General features: G+C 37.9%; 1 pseudogene; it reads right to left on the bottom strand.

Annotated features, from left to right (window-relative positions):
* Positions 1-20,599: 20,599 nt before the first annotated feature.
* On the bottom strand, positions 20,600-20,718 carry LOC128287974 (5S ribosomal RNA; annotated as a pseudogene).
* Positions 20,719-27,426: the final 6,708 nt, after the last annotated feature.

The following is a 27,426-nucleotide window of genomic DNA, read 5'->3' as shown; positions in this document are numbered from 1 at the left end:
ACTTTATCGACCAAGGCTGACTTGCCTAATGGGTTCGACACTCTGATTATAAATTCTGTAGGTTCAATAGATATATTCATACTAGACACCAATCTCATTCAAATGTATGAATGCAAAAGAGAAAAAGTACCCGTGATAACGTCAGGAGTAGAGGCTTCCTCTCGAGCGCGTATTGCATACATTCTTGTCGGGGCTCGAGCCTCTATTTTTGCAGTGTCTTTAACCGCAACCCGACTGCCACTAGCACTTCAGGATATCTCGAAGGTCTACCTCATGAAATAGGAGCACTTGATTTCGGGGCTACTTCCACCTCTTTATCGGTTCGCTCTGGGTAGTCTCTAAGGAAGTGGTCAAGAGAACCATATCTATAGCACACACCACTCTTCATTTGGCACTCTCCGAAGTGAAATTTATTACAGCTTTTACACTTTAGCTTTTGGTCATCTACACTCTCCACACTAGTCACCATCGGGGAGGAAGACTTCTGATTACATCGTTTGGAGCCTCTCGCTCTACCCAAATATCCTACCGATGAAGTAGAGTGTTCATGTTGGCTCCTTGATTTCTTTGTGGGAAATGAGAGTGTCTTACCGCTGGATCTCTTGCTCACAACTTGGGCTTCTCTCTTAGCTTGCTTCCTTTCATTATTGAGCTCCTCGGCTTTCTTGGCGCGATCAGCTAATGCAGGAACTCTCATATCTTAAGAATCCCAATCAACAGATTGATTTCTTCATTTAGACCTTCCTCGAAGTGTTTACACATTTTCGACTCTATTTGAACCCATTCAGTCGCATATTGACTTAGCCTTACAAACTCCCTTTTATATTCCGCTACAGTCTTATTTCCTTGTTTTAGTTCCAAGAACTCCTTTCGCTTCGAGACTAGGAACCTTTGACTGATGTATTTCTTTCTAAACTCCACTTGGAAAAATTCCCAGGTGATGTTTTCCTTTGGCACCACTGAAGATACAGTCTTCCACCAGTGGTATCCAGTATCCTTTAAAAGAGATACAGCACACTTTAAACACTCCTCAGGTGTATAAGATAACTCGTCCAATACTCATGTAGTGTTCTCGAGCCAGAACTCGACTCATTCAGTATCATCATCAGTTTTAGCTCTAAATTTCTCAGCCACATACATTTAAGCTTGTCCACCAGGGATTTGCCAACTTTTACAAGTGCCATACCTTGTGGCACTTCCTCGTTAGGTCGGTTAGGGGGCAGGGGAGGTCATGGTATATTGGGGCGATTTCTCAAATAATCCCCAAACCACTTATCCATCATGTCAAAGAAGGTGGCTCTGGCCTCTTCCCGGCTTTCAGACATAGGCCTTCTACTACTACTAGAAATAGCTCGTTGTACGGAAGCTGGAGCATGTCTCTCGGCTCCCTCAGACTCATCTTACGCTTGATTAGAAGACATTTACTATATTCAAAAATGATTAAACAGTTGGGAAATGTCACACTATCAACTTTCATATAATGGCATGTATAGCTAAACTTAATACACTCTACGGTAGTCCTAGAACCGACTAAACCGTAGCTTTGATACCATTAAATGTAACACCCCTTACCCATACTCGAGACTAGGACCAAGTACGAGGCGTTACCAGACATGTATTCAAACATTTTCGGAAAATACGAGTTATAAAATTTCATTCCAAATTTAACACCAATTAGAAAACATCTTAGTGTCCTTATTATGGGCCTACGAGACCCTAAACATACATTGAGAATGGTCCAGAATCATACTGAGAACTTGAGAAAGTTTTTGGAAAATTTTCTAGGTTAAGCCTCACACGCCAGTGTGGAAACAATCCACACGATCGTGTGCTTTGGGACACGCCCGTGTCCCTTACCCGTGTGGAATTTATTAAATTTATTTCTCATATTGAACCTACAGGGGTTTTCACACGGCCAAACACAAGCTCGTGTCTCTGGCCTGTGTCCTTCACACGGCCTTGACACGCCCGTGTGGTTGTCCGTGTCCAAAAACTCAAGTATTCTATTTATGATGTCAGCATGAATTTAAGGGCACTCAGCCAAGACACACGCCCGTGTGCTAGGCCGTGCCTCTACTCGTATGTTTAGTACTATGCATTCTGACTTAAAAATTTTAGGTGCAGGGGACACACGGACAGACTACACACCCATGGGGCTATCCGTGTGTCACACACGGCCTAGGCACACGCCCGTGTGTTTACTCGTATGGACCTTGTCGGGCTATTTTCCAGGCCTTTGGTCACCCTCTAATATTCATATCCACTTATAATTTTCAATAACACTTAACATGGCCTAATTATACTTTTAAATGACCTTAATATACCTCACTGCATGTAAACCTCATCTCAGCGGTTTTTATACATGCTAGGTTATCTCCTTTATATTAAGGATTTCCATGACTCGTAACTCAATTAAGCTTGGCTCGTTATCTTAACTCATTGCCAAATTGTGGCCTAACCACCTCATGTGATTTGGTCATATTATATATGACTAATTATAACACACCATATTTAATCATTACAAGAACATTGGAATGTGACATGCACAATTTGGTAGGTCATAACCTACACCAAAATGAGCCAATTCCCATGGCCATATACAAGTGAATATGTATACTTTTATAAGCCTTCATATTGGCTAAAAAAATGACACATATAACAAAATAACAAAAGCCCTATACATGCCATTGAACAAAATAAGAGTATCTATATACCAAAGCTAGACAAGATGATAGTGTGTTGATTCTCCAACCGTCTCCCAATCTTCGGGAGTCCACGAGCTCTATAAGACAAGGAAAAGAGAGGGGTAAGCATTTACATGCTTAGTAAGCCCAAATAACTGGAAAGTAAACTTACCGATTAGTTAGCATACATCGATATTAGGCAATGAAACAAACAAGCATGAATTAGTTTTCCCTATCACATGCACTCAATTAATAAGATAGTCTCATAACAATACACCATGTAAATTTGTCTTAGATGAGCTCATCATCCAACATTTTCATTTTTCTATCTCATGTTAATCCTGTGGAGTTTCTCAGAAATCTCGATGGATTATTCATTTACCGTCAAGTCATAATAGCGATCATTTCAAGTACGTGCTCCTGTGAACCTTACATCATACGGTGAGATTACCAGTCCAGGCTAAATCCCCCGTAATGTAAACTCATAGGGTGATGTCGGGATTGCCAGTCCAGGCTAAATACCTTATAGCAACAAACACCCTTAATGAGCTTGGATCTAAATTACCAGTCCAGTCTAAATTCAGACCCCAATCGGATTACTCGTCCAGGCTATATCCACAATGGACACATATTCTTTGGGAGGCTCGATCACTCAAGGAACACCCGTCTGAGCTAGATCCTTTCTATATTTGAGATCAATGGATTACACGTCTGGGCTAAATCCTTTTCTGTAACACATGCAGGATCTCAAGTCATGTAAGCTATGGTTTATCCATCGAATTTCCCTTTTTACTTCAACCGGGACATTTATTATCATATCATTATTATTAACGCATTTCATGGATTTTCATGCCATCATTATAACCAATTATCATACATTCATAAAACATGCAATTATAAATATTGATAGTTTACTTAAAGTTATTCGAACTTACCTGGTATTCGTGTTGGTTCCATGTTTCGATTATTCTGAAACCTTTCGTTTCTCTTGATCGACCTCTGAAATTTGTTCCTCAGGGTCTTTAACAATAAAAATGAATTATTAATACATCACATTATACTTTCGAGTCTAAATTTCATCCCCAGATAAAATGACCGTTTTACGCCTAACTTTTCACATTATTTACGTTTTAGTCCCTAGGCTCGTATGATGAAATGCATGAATTTTCTACATTACCCAAGCCTAGTTGAATGTTCTTTCCTCTTATGGAAGCCCACATTTTTCCATTATTTCACGTTTCTACCACATATTTTACACCTTTTGCAAAAAGGTCCTTTTAGGGGTTTTCATGAAAATCACTAGAAAAAGATGTTTAACAGACATCCATCTTTCATACTCCTCTATAAAAAATCAAAGAATAAACATGTCACACATGGGTCACTTTGCAAACATGAACCCTAACTCAAAATATGGGTAGAAATGGAAAGAGTAAGCTACCGGGATTTCAAAAATACAAAGAACATTAAAAACGGGGATTGGGAGCACTTACTATTGAGCTTGAAAATGTTGAAAACCCTAGCTATGGAGGGCTTGAGAATTTGGCTGGATGAGGGAGAAGAATGGTTGATTTTTTTCCTTCATTTTCCCATTTTATTTCCTTAATTAGCCAAATGACCAAAATGCCGTTAAGCCCTTTCTTTAAAATTTTGTCCATACATGCCCATTTTTGTCCAAAAACTTATAAATTGGGAAAATTGCTCCTTAAGGACTTCTAATTAATAATCTAAAGGAATTTCATACAAATTGCTTCTAGAATCCAAGTTTTACAATTTATTCAATTTGGCCATTATTTTCTAATTGGAAACCTTACTCATAGAATTTCTTCATGAAACTTTAGCACATGCATATTTTCATATTCCAGACCTCATAATAATTATAAAATAAATATTTCAAAGTCAAATTTGTGGTCCCAAAACAACTGTTCCGGCTAGGCCTTATTGTGGGATGTTACATGCTATATAATAGCTGAATATATTAAGAATTTGATATAACTTGATGTTTTATTAAGTTGGATAACTTGTGAAAGAGTGAAAAGGGAGGTAAGTTTGTATGTAAATAATATCATTTTTACATATGTTATATTTTGTTATTATATGAGAGGTGGTTGCATATTGAATGATCACTTGATGTAAATTATGAATTGAAATTGATTATGGATGAATTGGTAAAATGTTGAAAAGTGAGGAATTTCATAGTTGGACCTTCGGAATAGAAAAGATACGAATGATCCATTGTGAGAACACATGTGTAGTACTATGTGCAGGCTACTATGTGTTTAAAATGGTTTTAGGTCACGTGGGTAGTACTAAGTGCAGGCTACTACATCTACAAGATGGTTAGGTTGCATGTGTAGTGGTACGTGATATTCGTGCCACGTTTTAAAAATTTATAATTAATCGTTCTTGAAACTAACTATTATCACGATGAAGGCAAGTGTACCTATCGAACAGTAGTATAGCTTTAGCAAGACCGTATTGTCGAACCCAAAGGAACCAAGAGTACTATTAATTACTTTCTTTTTATTATCTAGCCTAAAAATTAATGGATTTGTTTATCTAAACTAATTAACTAAACTAAGGGTGCACAGAGAGAAAATTGGGGAATAGCTTTTGGGAGAATTCAATTGATTAAGACAATACCCAAGGAAAAATCCACCTAGACTTCACTTGTTATTTGACTCTGAATCAGACGGTTTATTCATTTGACTTGATTCGTAGAAGTCCCTAAGTTATATTATTATCTCTCTCGAGACTAATAACATCTAACCCTAGGTTGATTAATTGAAATCTCTTTCCAATTAACACCCTAGTGTTGCATTAACTCGATCTATGGACTCCCTTATTAGGTTTCACCCTAATCCGAAAAAATCTTGTCACCCTATCTCTAGGCGTGCAATCAACTCTGCTTAATTAAGAAAAATTTACTTTTAGACAGGGACTTTTGCTCCTCTGAATAAGCACATTAACTTGAATCAATATCGTGGAATATTAAAACAAGAATTAAGAACACATAATTAAGAACAAGTCAAATATTTATCATACAATTAAGATAATAATAACAAGATTTGTCTTAGGTTTCATTCCCCTTAGGTATTTAGGGGGTTTAGTTCATAATTATAAAAGAAAACATCTTAAAAGAATAAATATAATAAAACATAAAGAAAACCCAAAACTACTGAAGGAAATTAAAGGGAGATCTTCAGTCTTGACGATGAATCTGGCTTCTGAGATGGATCAATCGGCTTTCCTTGAGTGATTCCTTGCCTCCTCCCCTGTGTCTCTCTTCTAATTGCCTCCTCAGGTGTTTAAATAGGCTTTAGAATGCCTAAAAGCCCTCAAAAGTATCCTTTTCCGAATAGGACTAAACTTGGGCTCGACAGGGACACGCCCGTGTGTGTTTCTTCAAGACCGTGCCCAAGGCTGTTGAATAGGCACGAGGGTGTGGTCTACCCATGTGAGGAGGTCCAAGCCGTGTTAGAGCCTGTTAAACCTAAACGGGCATGTGATCTACCAGTGTAAGGAACTCCAGGCCGTACTAATTTCCCACGTTTGCCCGTTTTCTCCATTTTTGGCTCGTTTCTCTCTCTTTTTGCCCTCCTATGCTCACCTAAGTATAAAACATGAAATTAAAGAATTAGGAGCATCGAATTCACAAAATCTAAGGAGAAATCATCCATAAATGTGCTAAGCATGGGATAAAAATATGTATAAATTACGGTTTATCAAATACCCCCAAATTTAAGCGTTTGCTTGTCCTCAAGCAAAATCCTCAACTCATAATCAAAACAAATTCTTTTCAATTTGTAATCCCTATCAATAATATCTCAAAATAAACCATAAGTAATCATACATTGAGAATTCAACTAGAAGAACACCAAAGTTTCAAACATTCCAAGTTGAGCATTTTATCACGAAAACATAGGTGTCTCCCCTCATATAAGTGATTACCTTTGATTCAAAATATCACAAAGTTTAACATCCTCACTAAAGATTCACTCAAATCACTCGCGGTGTTTAAGGACAATAAATGAAGCACTCATTAGTCAATATGAAAAGTTATTACCATAGGCTTGCATGAAAATCAAATTTCCACCACTATATATTGAAATGATACATCAATCAAAAGGTCTTTAGAGGGTTGTAACGTGGCTTTTGTTAGGGGGTGTGGTCACAAACTGAAAGAAAAGGTTAGAATCGAGATTGAATTGAAAAATTGCCTCCTAGAAAAATAGCTAATTATTAATTGAATACAAGTGAGCTTCTGCTTAGAATATGGAATTAACACTTAAGCTTAAAAACAACGAATTACTACTAATATATATGTATGTATTGTATATAATTTTTTTTAAGAGCAAGTCAAATAACATAGGCTATCTATCAAAAATAAAACATAGCTAAGCAATTTATTCAAATCAAATCTCGACAAAAATAGGGATCAAATTAATTTAGAGGATTTCAACAATAATGGGTTATGGGTTAATATTAAGGGTAAATCAATGAATGGGCTATTGGGCTCAAGAGGGTTCACTAAGGGTTAATTGTGAAGGTAGGCTTTTATGAAGTGAGTGGGTTAAACCTAAGCGCCTTTATCATCTTGTCATATCAAATCAAATGGTGTGGTCTTGACATGCATAATCAATCAATTTCTAGAATAACAAATCAAGATTGACGCACTCAAAGCAACAATAAAAGTGAGCATGAAAGAAATAATAGATGCTTTTAAAGGTTCAAGATCTCACAAAAATTATGGCTTTTTCATGCTAAACCTGTGAATTTCAACTCAAGATAATACCTGAACTTGGGGAAACAACCTAAAAATTTTTAAAACTCAAAAATTAACTTATCATGCTTGATTCTCTAATTCCTTAAAGTTTAAACAATTAATGCACGAATGCCTATGTTTTTAATTCAAGACATATCAATAAAAATCATAAACTAATCAAACTTCATTCTAATAATGATATGAAAAGATTATTTGAGAACAAGACAAAATTCAGGGATTTTTCTGATAATGAAATAAATAACCCCCCCACACTTAAGATGTACATTGTCCTCAATGTACAAAGTTAGATATACTGAAATTATAGATATAAAATCAAAAGATAGGGAGAGAAGTGAAACTTCCTAAATGATGAATGGAGTCCTTGGTTTGGAGTTATGGAGGATAATCGGCCAAGGCAATGATAAGATTGGAGGAGGATACTCCGGTGGTGGTAGAGGTTGGGTTCCACAACCACAGTGTCCAGCGAAGAGGTCATCGTGGTGGTCAGGCAGGGCATGGCAGTCGTGGAGAACCTTTTCCAGTGGAGTTTCGAGTTCCTAAGTGATGATGAGCTTTGGAGCTCTTTATAACTGTGATAACATCAAGAACTCTTTTGGAAATATAGAGAAGCATAATTACTCGTAATGAAATAGCCGAAACTATAAATTGTTCAATAAAAATTATAAAACCTAAAACTGAAATAGTATTAAATGAAAATAAAATAAAAAGTACTTAAAGAATATAAATAAAGATAGAAGTGAAAATAAAAATAAAAAATAGAAAGTCATTAAACATCGTCATCGCCGGATGGTTCACGAGGTGGTAGCGGTGATGAGATGTGAAGGTGCTGAAAAATATGATGTAGAGTAGCATCAACGTGATCAAAACACTAAAAACACTACTGCTCAAATCGAGTAAGGCGGTCAGAGATGTTAGAGTATGAAGCCTTCGTATGAACCTCGTGCTGTGGAGGGACATCATCAGTAATATCCTCTGGGCCCTCCTTCTCGGTAGACTGGACGAGGCGGTACTGAGGAGGGTAGGTTCCACGTCATTTCTCGATCATCCTCATATATAACATACTCGAGATACCTTGTAGAGACATCTGACCAATGAGAGTGAGAGAGGATGATTGTGCTGCTATGTTGAGGAGCCCGAAGTACCGTGCCAGTCGAGTCACATAGGGGCCAATGGAGATGACTCCTCTCCTATGCCGTTCCATTTGATGGCGAATGGCGAGGGCAATGAAATAGGCAAGGTTGAAGATGTGCCCTTTCGGAATACTCCATAAAAAGTAGGCGTCGTGAGTGTTGACGACGTCAGTGCTCTCTCACTATCCTGTCAATGTGTTGGCTAAGATGGCGTGTAAGTACCTCAGGGATGGGGCGAGGGCCGATGCCTTGAAGCTATTAGGGTCATAGGTGGTCGAAGCAGGAATGAGGGCCCTCCAAAATTTGGAGGGAGACAAGTGGATGTGGCGATGGAGGGTGTCAAAATCATCATCGTCCATGAACTCTTCCGTATAGAGCCCCAAAGCGACGCCGAACACAGGTACACTCAACTGGCGGACTAAACCACCGAGACGGAACTAGACCATTACCGGATCATCGAACTCTATCATAACTACTTTGAGGTGGAAGGTCGAACAGAGTTTGAGTGTCAGCTTGAGGTACGTTGGCTCGACGATTTCAAAGAATAGCCCCCATGGGTCAGTCTTCAGGAGGGCTCGGACCGCATCAGCCAGTTGGATTTGTTCAAGTACAGCCCAGTCAATGCAGCGGCTCGCACCTAGGGGTCAGGCTCATAGTATTTGAAAAAGTTCCTCTTGTGGTCTCAGTGGGAATTAGAGGAATGGGTGCCTGATTTAAACGGTAGGACCCAAGGATGACGTTGCTCCTTTCCTCTTCTTCGAGGCGAGTACAACAGTTTTCTTACCACGTGGATTTGACATAGTATCTGCAATGAAAACATGAAGTTATAGGAATAATCCGCGTGATGGAAAAACATGCAAGTGTGTTAAACTAAATACCAATATTTCATGGGAGTTTTCTGAGTAAAGGGAAAATCTACTGAAAAACAACCAGGTCCTAATAGATATATCAAATCATTGTTATGAATATAAATATGAGAATGACGCTAAGGGAAATAACTAGTGGATGCATGCACATGAGAATGATAATGAATGAAGGTTTCAAAAAAAATGGCAAAGAACTATCATTAGAACTATGAAGATAACTTAAAACAGTTAAATAAAACAAGAATAGATCATAAATTTTGAAAAAGGAATAAAGATAATAAAGAGAAAAGAGTGAACAAATGCAATAGGTTGGTGGAGGGAGGAGTTAGTCGTCTAAGGAGAGTTGTCGGTCGACCACGGGCGTGGGATTAAGGACGTGTGAAGAGGTTGCGACGGCTAGGGTAGGGGTTTTTGAGGTAAGGGATGATGAATAGTGAGGGTTTTATATAGATTTGGGTGCACATGGCCGTGGGACACACCCGTGTGCCCTTATTTTAGCCCTTGTGTTTCGTAATTTTCAAATTTGGGTGCATCTGAAATTCGTCCCACACCTATGTCCTTTGGGCGTGTTGGTGCACACTGCCGTGTCGCACGGCCGTGTCCTACTTCATTCGCTTCTCCCACGCTCGTGTGTTTAGACGCATGCCGATGTTGTTTTATCAGTCTTGAGCACGGGTGGTGGGCACGGGCGTGTCGCACGTCCGTGTTAAATTCTCAGTTTCAACCACGGTTTCTAGACACGGGCGTGTCATACTCCCGTGTTGTTTTGGCAGACTCGCCCAAGGCCATGTCACACGGCTGTGGCACCTTATCGCATCTCGTGTTGGGGAAAAATTTTGCCCTGTTTTCACACGGCCGTATTGCATTACCGTGTCTCCACCCATGCTGTGAGCACGGCCTGAGGCACGCCCGTGTGCTTGGCCGTGTGGATTAGAAAACCTGTGTTTCAAAGACTAGTTAGTGATTAGATGTTAAAAAGTAAAATTTAAATAAATTAATACTGTTAGTGCTCGGGTTACCTCCTAAGAAGCGCTTATTTAGAGTCTAAGCTCGACTTACCTCCCTTTTGCATAGTCATGGTGGTGCGAGGAGTTTACACTCTTTGTTCCTGCTATCACTTTCATCAAAATAAGGTTTTAGATGGGTACTATTTACCTTAAAAGTGCCAAATTTGGGATGCATTACCTCGACTGTACCGTATAAAAAAATGTTGAGTACTGCGAGAGGGATTGCTCCGTTAGGTTCAAAAGTGGCAATACAAGGGTCTGTTGCATCTAGTAGTACTTTGTCTCCAACCTTAAGTTGATTTGGTGAAACATCGAGCTCGTCATGGCGTGGTTTTGGTTTATCGTGTGTCCTAGGTTTATGTGTTTGTCATTCATCTAGTTCCTCGATTTGTAACATTCGTTCTTTATAGATGGGTTCTTTGTTCTTATTTGAACAAGGCTCATGTGTGCTCTTCGAACGTGTTTCTTGTAAAGAAGGTTGCACCACATGGTCAGTATTAATAAGATTACAAGCTTGAAGAGTAACTGAGTCATCACCTACACGAAGTGTGAGTTCACCTGTACCAACATCAATAACGATTCTAGCAGTTGCTAAAAAGGGCATTCCTAGAATTAGAGGTGCGTCACTACCCTCTTCTATGTCTAGAACAACAAAATCGATTGGGAAAATAAATTCATCAATTTTTACAAGTACATCTTCAACGATACCTCTAGGAAATTTGATAGCTTTATCGGTTAGCTGAATACTCATCCTAGTTTGTTTGGGTTTCCCAAGACCTAGTTGTTTAAACATTTTGTAGGGAATGACATCAATACTAGCCCCTAAATCAGCCAAAGCATTTTTAACATTTAAGCTACCAATTAAACAAGGAATCGTAAAACTCCCTGGATCTTTCAATTTGTTGGCTAGCTTGTTCTGTAGAATGGTTGAGCAAACTGCATGTAACTCCACATACGATGCTTCATCCAACTTTTGTTTATTTTCTAAAAGCATCTTTAAGAATTTGACTACGTTTGGAATCTGCAAAAGAGCTTCAATAAACGGTAAGTTAATGTGTAATTTCTTTAATAGTTTAAGGAATTTACCAAATTGTTCATCTGTGCGGTCTTTCCTTGTCGCATTGGGGTATGGCACTCATGGTTTTTACTCTTTACTTACCAGTTTGTCCTCACTGTGGTCTACCTCACCTTTACCTTTACCTACCACAATTCCTTGTCTCGGTTCTGGTTCAGGTTCAACTAACCCTTCCTTGTCTTGGATGGTAATTTTGTTGAGTTGTTCCCTTGGGTTAGATTCAGTGTTACTTGGTAGGCTACCTTGTGGTCGTTCAGAAATCATTTTGGCGAGTTGGCCTATCAGAGTTTCGAGCCTTTGGATCGACACTTATTGATTCTTAAGTGTTGTTTCGGTATTTTGAAAGTGAGTTTCCAACACCGAGATAAACTTTGTTAGCATCTCTTCAAAGTTCGGATTATTTTCCTATTGGTAAGGTGGTTGTTGGAAGCCTGGAGGTGGTGGTGGTCGCTGATTCCCTTGCCCTTTGAATGAGAAATTTGGGTAGTTCCTCCATCCTGCATTGTAAGTGTTATTATAAGGATTATTTTGAGGTCAAGGATTATTACCCATATAGTTTAATTACTCGTTTTCCATGATGTGGCCATAAGGTAGGTATTCTGAATTGCTCGTCCCTTCTCCACTTGCATTGCATTGCATTACTGGGTGAAACTATGAAGAACCAAGAAAACTGTCAATTTTTTTATTCAAAAGTTCTACCTGATTAGAGAGCATGGTGACTAAATCAATGTTAAAAACGTCGGCTGCTTTCGTTGGCTTTGTCCTCATGACTTGCCACTGATAATTATTCAGTGACATCTCTTCTATAAACTCATAAGCATCCAAAGGTGTCTTATTATTGATAGTCCCACCAACGGCTGCATCAATAATTTGTCTAGTTGAAGGATTCATGCCATTGTGAAAACTTTGAATCTGTAGCCAGAGTGGTAGCCCATGGTGAGGGCACCTTCTCAACAGATCCTTATATCTCTCCCATGCATCGTAGAGTGTTTCTAGATCCATCTGTACAAAAGAGTTCGTTCATTTGTTCCCAAGTAGTGATTGACCCTCGTGGTAACGATTTCAACCACTATTTTGTTTTGTTCCTCAACGAAAAGGGAAACAACCAAAGGCGTATGGCATCATCAGAAACGCCATTGATTTTAAATGTGTCGCAAAACTCCAGAAAATTCGCCAAGTGATTGTTTGGATCCTCATCTTGCAAACCATCAAACTGAACAAATTGCTGTATCATTTGAATCGTGTTAGGTTTCAGTTCAAAATTATTTGCAGCAATAGCAGGCCTAACTATACTTGATTCAGTTCCTGTTAAATTCGGTTTAGCATAATCATACATAGTGTGCAGAGCAGGATTCTGATTTACTGGATCAGCAACAATCGCAGGAGGTAGCGAATTTTCTTGATTTTCAGCCATCTCCTCGGTTGTGGTGTGAATGTCATTCTCTTGCTCTTCCTCTGTGTATCTTAGGCTTTGCCTTATTTCTCTTCTGTTTCTACAAGCTGTAAGATCAATCTCACTATTAAAAAGTAATGGTCCCGACGGGTTTCTTCTATTCATGCACTATAAATATCCTGCCAGAAGCAAATAAGAGAAAAAATTAGAAAAGAAAATAAAAATTTAAATTGCAAATGAAGTAAAATGGCTAAAAGCAATAAAAATCGAGTGTTCCTAATATCTTAATTCCTCGGCAACGGAGCCAAAAACTTGGTACGTGATATTCGCGACAGGTTTTAAAAATTTATAATTAATTGTTCTTGAAACTAACTATTATCACGATGAAGGCAAGTGTATCTATCGAACAGTAGTATAGCTTTAGAAGACTGGATTGTCGAACCCAAAGAACCAAGAGTACTAGTAATTACTTTCTTTTTATTATCTAGCCTAAAAATTAAGGGATTTTTTTTATCTAAACTAATTAACTAAACTAAGGGTGCCCAGAGAGAAAATTGGGGAAAAGCTTTTAGGAGAACTCGATTGATTAAGACAATACCCAAGGAAAAATCCACCTAAACTTCACTTGTTATTTGACTCTGAATTAGACAATTTATTCATTTGACTTGATCTGTAGAAATATCTAAGTTATATTATTATCTCTCTCGAGACTAATAACGTCTAACCCTAGGTTGATTAATTGAAATTTCTTTCTAATTAACACCCTAGTGTTGCATTAACTCGATCTATGGACTCTCTTATTAGGTTTCACCCTAATCCGGTAAAATCTTGTCACCCTATCTCTAGGCGTGCAACCAACTCCGCTTAATTACGACAAATTTTATCATACAATTAAGAATTAAGAACACATAATTAAGAACAAGTCAAATATTTATCATACAATTAAGATAATAATAACAAGATCCATCTTAGGTTTCGTTCCCCTTCGGTATTTAGGGGGTTTAGTTCATAACTATGAAAGAAAAGATCTCAAAAGAATAAAGATAACAAAACAAAAAGAAAACCCAAAACTCCTGAAGGAAATTGAAGGGAGATCTTCAGTCTCGACGATGAATCTGGCTTTTGAGATGGATCAATCGGCTTTCCTTGAGTGATTCCTTGCCTCCTCCCCTGTGTGTCTCTTCTAATTGCCTCTTCAGGTGTTTAAATAGGCTTTAGAATGCTTAAAAGCCATCAAAAGTAGCCTTTTCCGAATAGGACTAAACTTGGGCTCGACAGGGACATGCTCCTGTGCGATTTCTTCAAGACCGTGCTCAAGGCTGTTAAATAGGATTAGGGGTGTGGCCTACCCGTGTGAGGAGGTCCAAGCCGTGTTAGAGCCTGCTAAACCTACACAGGCGTGTGATCTACCCGTGTAAGGAACTCTAGGTCGTGCTGATTTCCCACGTTGGCCTGTTTTCTCTGTTTTTGGCTCGTTTCTCGCTCTTTTTGCCCTCCTATGCTCACCTAAGTATAAAACATGAAATTAAAGAATTAGGAGCATCGAATTCACCAAATCTAAGGAGAAATCATCTATAAATGTACTAAGCATGGGATAAAAATATGTATAAATTACAGTTTATCACGTAGTACTAAGTGCATGCTACTATGCGTACCCGATAGCTTTGATCACATGTGTGGTACTAAGTGCAGGCCACGCTCTGTAAAAGATAGCTTTTGTCACAAGTGTGGTACTATGTGAAGGCCACTTTGTGAAGAAGGTCGCTTTGACTACAAAGGTGGTACTATGTGCAGGCCACCGGGCATCCGTTATTATTCCGATGTGTTCAACGGGAAATGACTAGGTGTAATTGAATATGAATATATGATGAATAAGTGAAGGTTCGTGTGTGTAAAATTATGAGAAATGTGCTCGATATGTGATCAAACTTTGGTAAGATTGATATAGAGTAAGTGTTACAATGAAAGTTACTACAAAGAAAACATGAAAGAGTGAAATTTAGTAATAAAAAACTTTTGGACAGCAGCAGTTGTGTGACTTTGAAAAATCACCAAAAATGGTGAAAATCAAATTAGAAGTTGAATAAGATAAGAAATAAAAGCTTATTGAGTCTATTTTCATATAAAGAAACAGTGTAAGAGACAGAGTCAGAATGATTTCAGAATCCCCTGTTCTGAGAAAATAATTAAAAATTGTACAAAAATTGTACAAAAATGAGTCTATTTTTGAAAGAAACAAACGGGAACATTATCCAAATCTGTTACGAAGATATAATTAATTTTTAGTACAGAGGGATCAGAACTGTTGGACAGCGAAACAGGGGTGAATTTAAAAAATAATATGTACTTATTGGCTAGACCAAAAATTCTAAACATTTAATGGTAAGAAGATATGTGAGTCTAGTCTCTGAGAACATTAGCGGTTCTCAATTTGGAGTCCCGTAGCTCCAGATATAAATAATTTAGTGACCATGACTCAAGAAAATAGCTTAACTAGACTTTGAATAAATAGAGAGGAATTGAAAAATAGCATGTTAATACATTCCTTATTATTTTTCATGCGAGCTTACTAAGCGTAAAGCTTACTCCATCCTTTCCATTTCTTTTAGTGTTGTCAGGTCATCTCAAGGTTGGATATCATCGGAGGCAACATCACACTATCAAGCCAATACCTTTGGGTATTGATACATATGTTAGAAATATCAAGTGAGTGGCATGTATAGGGACCTAGTTCTATGACATGTGTTATTATGATTTGACTAAATGTATTGGCTTATATCGAGCTATTGTATATTGCCATGAGAGGTGGCTCATATTGATTATGGTTTGTAAGTCTAGCTAATCATGTTACGTTTTAATGCATATGACGTGATGATATGAATATGTTTGTTTGCCATGCACGGTTGGTAATATGTCATGTGTGTTGAATGTATGTTTTATGACCAATCGAGGTGGTCATGACCATGAATTAAACGTGTAATATGGTAATAAGATGATAGTGCCTTGAACATGGATGTTTGATGTATAAGTTAGTAACCATAGTTTAATGGTATAAGTGATTAATGAGATGACAAGGTCAAATGAATGTGTAATAATGTGGCTAGACTAGTTTGTCATGAATAGGTGGAACATATGTATAATGACGAGCTAATGTTGAATGTGTCTTAATAAAGGGTGTTTAATCACTAAAATGATGCCATGAGTTGTGAGTTTGATGTGTATAAGGTTGTAAGTGTTTATGGAAAACATGAAGGCTTGGAAAATAGCCTAAGTGTTAGCCACACGGGCAGAGACTCAGTCATGTGTCTCAGCCGTGTGGAGGAAACGACCTAGCACACAGGAGTGTGGCCTGGTCGTGTTGTTCAAATTGTTTTACTGATGTCACAAATAGAGAGTTACACAGGCTGAGAACACGGGCGTGTCCCAAGCCACACAGGCGTGTGTGACCACACGATTCAACACACACGGGCGTGTGGCTCTCCAAAGCAAGAAATTTGCTAAGTTGTCCAAAGTTTATCGAAAGTTCTTGGTTTAGTCCTGAACCACCCCGATGTATGTTTTAGGCCTCGAAGGCCCATATAAGGGACGATATACATGTGTTTGAAAAGTTTTAATTTGGACGAAAATTTTATGGCCCAATTTTTGCATGAATGAGTGTGTATGTGTCCGGTAATGCCTCGTATCCTATCCTAGTCTTGGGTACGGGTAAGGGGTGTTACATTGTATTTGATAGTAATTGTTTAATTTGGTTGACGAGTGTATTTGGCTAAATGCTGAATTTAGATAATGGATATTGTAACGCCCCAATTTTCGGGAATTCTATAAAAGTTGTAAAATTTAAAATTCTGTGTTCTGTTTGTTATGTGTAGGATTAATCATGTTGGTGGGCCTCTAGAAGGCCCAAGCTTAGGATAAAACCTGGTAGTTTAATTAAATTTAATTCTATAAGAGAAAGGGGTTCTGATAAATTGGGCTTTTAGGAATTATTTGTGAAAAATGGATCACAATGAAGCAAGTGGTAAAGTGGCATGTGACGCCACTGGGAAGGATGTTAGTGGCGTGTGGAAGCTTGGGGAGGGCCCAGGTTCAAGTCACAATGACAGCAAATTAAATGATTAATTTTTATGTACAGGAAAGGGAAGTAATGGAACTGAAATAAAAGTCTGTCAGGAAGAGTTTAAGAAGGTAAGGGGATTGAATAAGGATAAAGATATGGGAGGAAATCTAGGAGCTGATCAAGGAGCAAGAGGTGGCCAGCCAAGGGACTCTAGCATGGGAAATTCGGCTAGGTATTGTAGTAGTAGGAATTTTGGCATTTGGGGTGTGTTGTGCCAAAATTCTGATCATCTTTTCTTCTCATCTTTTCTTTATTTCTTTTTCTCCATCTACCTTTTCCTCTTCCTTCTCCATAGCCGAACCCTTCTATCTCTTTACTCTTCATCACATCCTTAATCTTTTTATTTTTAGTCTTATAAGCCGAACATCATAAAAAGCCGAAAAACCCCACATTAAAAGGGACTTGGCCGAATACTGAAGTCACTAAAAGCCCGACTTTTGTTATCATCTGAGGGCTTAGATCTACATCGGGATCGAGTGGGAAAATCATTGGAATCATTCACTAAGGAATCGGTGGTAAGTCTTCTCCAAAACTTAGTCTTCTTACATATTTTAGGAAAAGCCGAAATCCCTAAAAGTTAGGGAGGTTGTCGATTTGGACTTGTAATCCTGAGGGGTCATAATAACTATTTTGTTTTGGTAATAGCATGATTTAGAGGCGGTTGATCAAGGGCTTGGACAGGTGGAACGATTGGATATTTGGAGTTAACCATCTTTCGGCAGTAAGGTAAGAGCAATAAGGGTTTTTGGCATGTTTGGCCGAATGTGGTAAGGGACTAGATACTCAATTGTATTTTTGATATTTGGAGTAATAGTAAGTGATTCAATTGTAGGCAGTTCGGGTGTAGATCTCGACGAGGAAATCCCAAAAACAGGTGTGTAATTGACACCCTTTCATAGGCTAGATCGGCAAAAGCCGAAAAGCCGAAATGCCGAAAAGCCGGTATTTTGGGCACTTGCGAGTGTGGGAATGCTCGTAAGACGTATGGGTAATTATTACTGGTAATCGAAAGTGATAAAACTGCAGTACGCGCGATTTCGTGTGTTTTGATATTTTGGGCTTAATGGGCCAACGGGCCCAAGTCGGTAAGAATGCTCGGTAAGTGTTTTTGGCTAAACGTAATAGCTACGATATGCATGAAAACCTTAGAAATAGTTAGATGTACTAGAGTACCCCTATGTATGCAAAATTACCATTATACCCCTATGTATGCAAAATGACCTTTATACTCCTAGGGTTAATTTTGTCTGAAAAGCATGATGAATTAAATCTGTATGAATGTATATCTGTTGCATGGGGACATGGGTTATATTATAGAGGAAGCGTCCTGGTGGCTATGCCACAAATTATCTGTTCTGGTGGCCCTGCCACATATATCTGATTCGGTGGCACCGCCACAAAATATTCAGATCTGGTGACTCACACATTTTCAGATCTGCGACCATGCTACATATTTCTATGGCGTAGGCGGTTGGGTGGGTCGAGTAGTCTCCCCACATGGTGAAAGGATGGTATGGGGGTGTGTGTGGTTGGATATGGTTGGGTTTCTGCATAAGCATGATATATCCATTCTGGTCTGTTCTGGGCCTACGGGCTTTATTCTGATATCTGTTCTGGGCTGAGGCCAACTTATTCTGTCTCTATGGTTTGAACTGATTTAAGCTATGGTTGGGTTGAATTACACACTGAGTTTTCCAAAACTCACCCCTTATTTTTCATCCTTGCAGGTAATCCTCAACCATAGTGGGCTTGGAGCTGTGAGGGATTTGGACTGGCCACATGTTTCTACAACCCTGGTTTCTTTCTGGTGAACTGGATGTCCCTTTGATTTCATTTATGGTTTTGGGTTTTAACTGTAATAAGGCCTTTTAATTATTTTTTTATGGTTTTGTTTTACTTTTATTATTTTATTTTATTATGATGGAAAAAAAAAACTATGATAACTAAGGAAAATGTATTAGCTTTAGGACGCATTTTCAAAAACATCAAGGGATTTCAAAATAACACGATTACAAGTAAGACTTCTGCTAAGCAAACGTTTTCAAACTTAATAATTTTCTTAAGATAGACATAACCAGACGGTTTTCTCAAAATTATACGAGTCGTTAAGGTGTGGCAATGGTGGTGTGCATGTCTAGGATTGGATCCGAAGGGAGCTTGGTACTTAAGCAGTCCGACGGACTCACCTCCTCTTCTTCCTGGTTTCCTACCTGGTGCACAGCTTCTATTCACCTTAACTTGCTTTAAAAGGTATCTTTTACAACCCCAACTAAGTTTTCCAAACTAAGTAAAACGGAACGTTTTGAACATATCGATGTGGCGCACCGGATCCGGTCATAACGTCTAGGCCGGGTTTGGGGTGTTACAGATATATTTGATTGATGATTCGGCCATGCTATGTACAAATATGTGAAACATGTTTTATTTAGTTTTGCTATGTATTTTGCTAACAAGGTAATTCGATTATGGCATGTGATAAAGTTGAGTTCAATATGCTTGTGTTAAGTGAAAAAAATAATAAAATAATGGAAGGTTTGGTTGTGGTTTGGCTCACTAATAAGTATGAGAAAATATGTATTTAGCTATGTATTTGGTTATGTGGTGTACGAATAGGACATAGATATAAATGACTTAGTAATTCAACAATAGATTAATTAAGAAATTAATGTTCATTCATAAATGGCTATGATTAATATTCAATTTTATGCATTTCGACCATGTTTATAGTTATATGTCTTATTGATATGTTTGTTTTTTATTTGAGAGTTCGGTTAAATTATGTATATATATATAAACTTGTGAAGTGCTTGACATGTAATGTAAATTATGGTTGATGTATGGAATTTATTCTATGCAATGTTACATGCATGTTGGTTGAGTAAAATGAAAGTGGACATTGAATAAGCATATGTATTTAGCAAGTTTATATTCAACTAAGGCATTGGAAAATGACCGAATGAATAGTAATTCAAGTTATAAGGAATCATGATTGTTTTTATGCAAATTAGGTAAGCTGATTTTTGAGTTTAAGTTATTAATCCAATGGTTCCTACTAATATGTACCATGTGCATAATGTTATAAATTTTGAAATTATGCTTGAGATATTTGTGAGATTTATTAATGTAGTATTTGTTGTATGTTTAATAGTTATGAATTAACAATTGTTACTATATGTTTCAAAGCATGGTTACACATTATAGTCGTATGATTGTTTTTGAAATGACAGGGTTCGAGTATGAAATGAGATGTTTGTTTAATGTTAATGTTTCGTAACATTTTACTATGTGTTTCATAAATTATTATGCATGCATTTGTAATAACCTAAGAGTTTATGTAATCGTTCGGAAGTTGTGTCTGGTCTAGCAATGCCTCATATCCCCATTCCAGCGACGGATACGGGTCAGGCGTGTCACATTATCGCACTTGTGCCTCGAGTTTGAATGCAAATTCGACCAAAGAGCGTTTCAAATTATTTATTTCGAAAAGCGCAAATAACTAATTAGCTAAACGATATTTAAAAAAATTATATGAAATAAAATTGGAGGGGTGCAACACGATGACTTCCTAGGAGGACACCCATCCTAGTACTACTCTCACCCAAGCACGCTTCACTACGGAGTTCTGATGGGATCCCACGCATTAGTGCTGGTATAATTGCACTCATCAACTCTTGCGCAATTTATTTATATAAAGGCTACCCCTTATTGCACTTTTGCCTTGAATTTGAATGCAAATTCAACAAAATAATGTTTCAAATAATTTATTTCGCAAAACAAAAATAACTAATTAGTTAAACGATGTTTAAAAATGATTATATGAAATAAAATGGGAGGGGTACAACACGAGGACTTCCTCAAAGGTCACCCATCCTAGTACAACTCTCGCCCAAGCACGCTTAGTTGCGGAGTTCTGATGGGATCCAGTGTAACACCCCGTACCCGAGACCGTTGCCGGAGTCGGACACGAGGGGTTTGCAGACTTAAATCACTTGCTTTCACAGTCCATTTTAAAAATTTCCAGGCAGCTGGCTAACTGCGTCACTGTCACCTTAAAAATCATATCTTGAGTTCCAAAACTAAAAAATCAGTTTCGTAATTTTTTTCTGAAACTATACTCATTTTTCCATCAACAAATTGTTTTCTAGAATTTTTGGTTGGGCCAATTAGTACAGTTTATTAGTTAAAGTATCCCCCTGTTACAGGGTTCGACTACTCTGACCTTCCTGCAATGCGACTTGGATAACTCATTGTACAGGGCTTCAATACTTATACCGTTTGTTTCTAATGAAACTAGACTTAGAAAGGAATCTATACATATATGGTATGACTTCTAATTGTCTCTGGTTAATTTATAGAGAATTTCCAAATTTAGATCAGGGAATCCAGAAACCGTTTTGGCCCTGTCTCACGAAAACTTTAACATCTCATAATATACCGCTCATATGAACATTTCGTTACTTTCCTATGAAAATAGATTCATCAAGGTTCGATTACAAAATTTATTCACTATTTAATTCCATCTCTACTATTTTTAGTGATTTTTCACATCCACATCACTGCTGCTGCCAGCATCTATTTTTAAGGTAAACTTTACCTAATTCATGATCCTCCATGGATCAACTAGAGTTTGTCATACATATACCAAAAGTGATCATGAATAACCATTCCCATGGCTAACCGTTACCAACATTTCCATACCTCTCGACGGACAACATACAAAACGATTATAATGCTATGATCAAAGTATATTTAAGCCATTTTCGCATGGCTATCCAAATTTACACAAAACCGAAGGGTTCATGACCAACAACAAAAGGGTGGTCCTATACATGCCATTTCAAAGTTCAACCAAAAGTATACCAAAAAGGAGCTTTGATAGTGTGGGTGACTTCGACTTCAAAATCCCGAGTCCGATAGCTGAAGAACCAAAATCTATAAAACAGAAAATCAAAGAAACGGAGTAAGCATTAAATGCTTAGTAAGTTTTGAGCAAAGAATTTAAGCACATCAGAAGTATAGCATTCATATAACTAAACGGATAATTCCATATATACATATTCTCAAATCATTCCTACTTCACATTCCAACCCCTATATTCATACATAAGGGATCATCTTAGCCAAATACCGGAAGCTCATTACTTGACTGAGCGAATATTATTCGAAGGGAATCAACTATTCCAATGCACATACGAAACATACCTCATTGTTAGGATTTTACAAGCGTATTAACTGAAATTTTACAGCAAGATTGCTCATTCCCGAATCACGTACCTTCGAATTTAATCGGATATAGCTACTGCTTCAAATGCCTTCGGACATAGCCCGGTTATAGTAACTCGCATAAATGCCTTCGGGACTTAACCCGGATTTAGTAACTCGCACAAATGCCTTCGGGCTTAGCCCGGAATTAGTAAATCGCACAAATGCCTTCGGATCTTAGTCCGGATATAGTCACTTAGCACAAAACCTTCGGGACTTAGCCCGGACATCATTCGAATAACCATGCACATTTATTAATAAATCATGACACATCCGTATTTCATTTTCATTACCAAAGCTCAAGCACAAGACACTTATCACACTTGCAATTTCAGCTTAATAGCCACATACAAAGAGCATGATTTTGTTTTGCTTAAAACATGATCTAATCACATCATAATCTAAGTTCCATTACTCGAAAACTTACCTCGGATGTCGTCGAACGATTTCGATGGCTATTCGACCACTTTTTCCTTCCCTTTATCGGATCTAGTTCCCCTTTGCTCTTGAGCTTAATTTTAACAAATAAATTGATTTAATCATTTGAGCATCGAAAAGAGGAACTCAAGGTACTTAGCCCATATATTCATTAGACATTAAAGTCACATACATATGAAATCATGAATCAACTCAACATATTATCCCACACTTCCTTTTAGCCGATTGTCTAAGCCAAGATAAAAGCATCAATATGCTTGCCTCTAACCGAATACATGCAACGCCAATCCATCTCATGTGGCGAATATGCATGTTCACGTTGAGGCCATTTATATACTTAGTACCACATATAAATGACATACATTTTACTAACTAATGCATTACATATTATAACTCAATACGCATCCATCATTTACTCCATAACTAAAACACCACCATATATAAACAAATACCTTGAGATGATATATATATATGTCATACCAATACATCACGTGCAAATATATATATATATATATATATATATATATATATATATGCAAGAGCCGAATCACAAGGTTGATTATAACCATCTCATATATTTTCATCCCATACCGAATGCACAAGTACATTATAATAGCTTCCAACTTAATTCATCATAAATTTTCTTTTTTTTTCATGGTCAATGCTCCTTCTACACCATTGACCTTCGCAAAGCATGAATTTCATCATCCAACTTACAAGCTTACAATCTCATGAAGTTTAACCTCATAGTATCTATCAAACTCTCACTCATTAGCTTCTATCATAAACCTCCAACAACACCAAATAAACATATACTTCGTAGGTCTATGGTAGTGTAACACCCCAAACCCGAGACCATTGCCGGTGTCGGACCCGAGGGTTAACAAACCAAGTTCACATGTTTTTGCCCACCAATTTGACATTTCCAGTCAGGCTGGAAAACTGCGTCACTGTCGCCTTAAAAATCATATCTCGAGTTTCAAAACTCGGAAACTGGTTTCGTAAATTTTCCCTGAATTTATACTCATATATACATCCATGGATTTATTTCTAGGATTTTTGGTCGGGCCAATTGGTACAGTTTATTAGTTAAAGTTACCCAAGTTACAGGGATCGACTGCTCTGACCTTCGCGCGGTATAACTTGAATATCTCTCTGCACAGGGCTTTAATGCTGGTGTCGTTTGTTTCTAATGAAACTAGACTCAAAATGGAATCTGTACATATAAGGTATATCCCTAATTCTTTTGGATAATTTATAGTGAATTTTTAAAGTTGCGACAGGGAACCCAGAAACCATTCTGGCCCTGTCTCACAATAGCTTTAATATCTCTTAACCTGTAACTCCTATGACCGTTTCGTTTCTTCCATATGAAAATAGACTCATCAAGGTTCATTTACATAGCTTATTCACTATTTGATTCCATTCCTATGAATTATGGTGATTTTTCACATTCACGCCACTGCAGCTGGCAGCATCTGTTTTAAGGTAGGACTTACCTATTTGGTAGTCTCCATGATTCAACTAATCTTGCCATACATAGGTTCATATATGATCATTTTAACCATGCCAATGGCTGATCATATGACCAACATTCCCATTTCCAAACCATAGCCACATCATGACCCCAAATATATATACATACAACCCACAATAAGTCTAAGTTCATGCTCCCTTTTGAGCCATTTTCGCATGGCCATACAAACTTACATTACAACGTATTTAACAAACAAGAGGTAGTCCTATACATGCCATCTCAAGTTCAACCAAAATTTATACCAAAATGGAGGCTTGATAGTGTGGATGACTTGACTTCAACGATCCCAAATCCGATTGCCTCGAGCGAAATCTAGAAAACTAAGAGCCAAAGCAACGGGTAAGCATTTTTATGCTCAAGAAGTCTCAAGGAATATAATGAACTATAATTTACAGCAATACATTCACATAGCCAAATGCATCATTTCATTAATACACATTCTTACTTCATACTTCATCATTGTATAAGTTCGCAAAGCATCAATCAATTCAATAACTGAAATTCATTAGTCGATTGAGCGAATGTTGCTCAAACACGCCGACTTTCCAATGCACATATAACGCACCTTATCCTTTGGGCTGTCCGAGTGTACTAATTAAATTCATTTCAGCAACCAACACTCACCTCCAGCCCAAGATTCTTCGAATATAACCGGATATAATCACGCACACAAATGCCTTCGGTCTTAGCCCGGATAGAATAACTCGCACGAATGCCTTCGCCTTAGCCCTGATATAACCACTAGCACAATTGCCTTCGGTCTTAACCCGGATATAATTTCCAGCATAATTGTCTTGGGCTTAGCCCGATATCATTCAATTTCTCATGCACACATACATCAATAATCATTGGACATACATATTTCATTTTCAGTTACTAAGGCTCAAACACAATTAATATCATTAGCATATTCGCCTTGGGACTTAGCCCGGTGGAATTCAAATACTCATACACACATAATCAATAATCATACACATCCATATTTCATCTCACATAATTCAAGTAAGGTCACTTCTTGAGGACTTACCTCGGATGTTGTCGAACGGCTTTTTCGGCTATTCGATCACCTTTTCCTTCCCCTTGTCCAATTGTGGCCCTCTTAGCTCTTGAGCTAATTCAAACAAATTCAATTTATTAAAACCTCATTGTGCTTGCTTATGGCGAATATGACAAGGATTTTAAATGGTCATATGGCCACTCTTTAGCTTGAATACACAATGGTCATGCACATTTTATACTACATCAAGCAATTCAATACAATTTATTTGAGCATCAAGGAAATGCTAAGGCCTTCAATAGGCCACCCAAGGCCGAATATTCATGTACATGTTGAGGTCAATTTTGCACTTAATACCTCACAAAAACAGCATGCAATCTACTAATTTATGCTTTGCACATTGTGGCCCAAAACTTATAATATAGCATCAAGCACTTATATGTGTGCTAGGTCAATTGTGCTTGCAATTTCACAAGCATTCTTCCACATTTTCTTCTTTAAATCAATATATTCATCACTTAGTTCATAACCAAACATAATGTGCAATCATATATATGCATATATGAGCATGGCGAATTTTCAAGGTGTCCATAGCCATCCAAAACACAAACTTTTAACTAACATGCAAGAAGCATGAATCATGCTCAAGAATGCATCATGGCCAAGTATGACAATCATGCTCCTTTTCAACTTTAATCATGATAAAACAAAGAGAAAACTCAAAATCTTACTCATGAGTAGAAAATCCATCATTGCATGCATCATCATCAAGCTTCACACTTAGCATGCAATGGCTTTATCACTATAACAACTTTGGCCAAATACCATTTCCATGGCATACCAAAGATTTGAGCCATGGCTAACATGCACATCAAGTTAGCAACCAAAACATGCATGAAACTCCCAACACAACCTCATACATACCTTAATCTTGATGCAAACTTAGCCAAATCTCCTTCTAGATCTCTTCCAAACCAAGCATGAAGCAAAATCCTCCTTCTTCCTTAGTTTTGGCTCAAAGAAAGGATGAACAAAATTTTTTCTTTCCTTCTCTACAACTCACGGCAATGGGGTATGCCACTCTCACACACATTTTTTTTTTCATTCTTTTCTTACCCATGCTTATTTGTTTACTATTTCTCCCTAATGCCCAACAAAACATGTTTCATGACATGTTTGACCCATATTCTTTGTCATGGCGGCCATTACTTGTAGAAAGGGGAATTTGACATGCAAGTCCATTATTTTGCATGCATGCTTTAATTAGTCATCACCTATTTCCCTATCGTACTTTCAAAGTTCACTACTAAGTCCTTTCTTATAATTTAGCACCTAATTAATAAAAATCGAGACACGAAATATTTACGCATACCAATTCCACATACAATAAGTACGGAATATAACACTTAATTATTCTTGTGACTCGGTTTCGTGGTCCCAAACCACTCTCCGACTAGGGTCACATTCGGGTGTCACAACTCTCCCCACTCAAGAGATTTTCGTCCCAAAAGCTTACCGTAAATAGGTTCGGATATCGCTCTCTCATTGAGTTCTCGGTCTCCCAAGTAGCTTCTTCTATCCCGTGCTTGAGCCATAACACTTTCACTAGCGGAACCCGCTTGTTTCGCAACTCTTTCACTTCGTGATAGGATACGAATTGGTTCTTCCTCATAACTCATATTAGCTTGAATTTCAATTTCGATGGACTAATCACGTGCGATGGATCGGATCTATAACGTCGAAGCATCGAAACGTGGAAGACATCGTGAACCTTTTGAGTTCGGGGGCAAAATCAAACGATATGCCACCGGACCGACTCGCTCGATATCTCATATGGCCCAATGAACCTCGGGCTCAACTTGCCCTTACTGGCCGAACTCGAGTATTTTTTCCAAGGCGATACCTTGAGGAACACTTTATCACCCACCGATACTCGATATCCTTACGCTTCATATCCGCGTCATTTACTTCGACGATCGAAGGCTATCTTCAAACTTTCACGGATTACTTTCACTTTCTGCTCGCATCCCTAATCAAATCCACCCGAAAATCTTGCTTTCACCAAGCTCACCAAAACAATGGTGTACGGCATTTACGCCGTACAAAGCCTCGTAGGGTGCCATCTTAATACTCGATTG

This window comes from Gossypium arboreum, unplaced genomic scaffold (assembly GCF_025698485.1).
Source record: "Gossypium arboreum isolate Shixiya-1 unplaced genomic scaffold, ASM2569848v2 Contig00169, whole genome shotgun sequence".
NCBI lineage: Eukaryota > Viridiplantae > Streptophyta > Magnoliopsida > Malvales > Malvaceae > Gossypium > Gossypium arboreum.
Note: the sequence above shows the minus strand (reverse complement) of the source record. Positions and strands in the feature narration are given on the sequence as shown.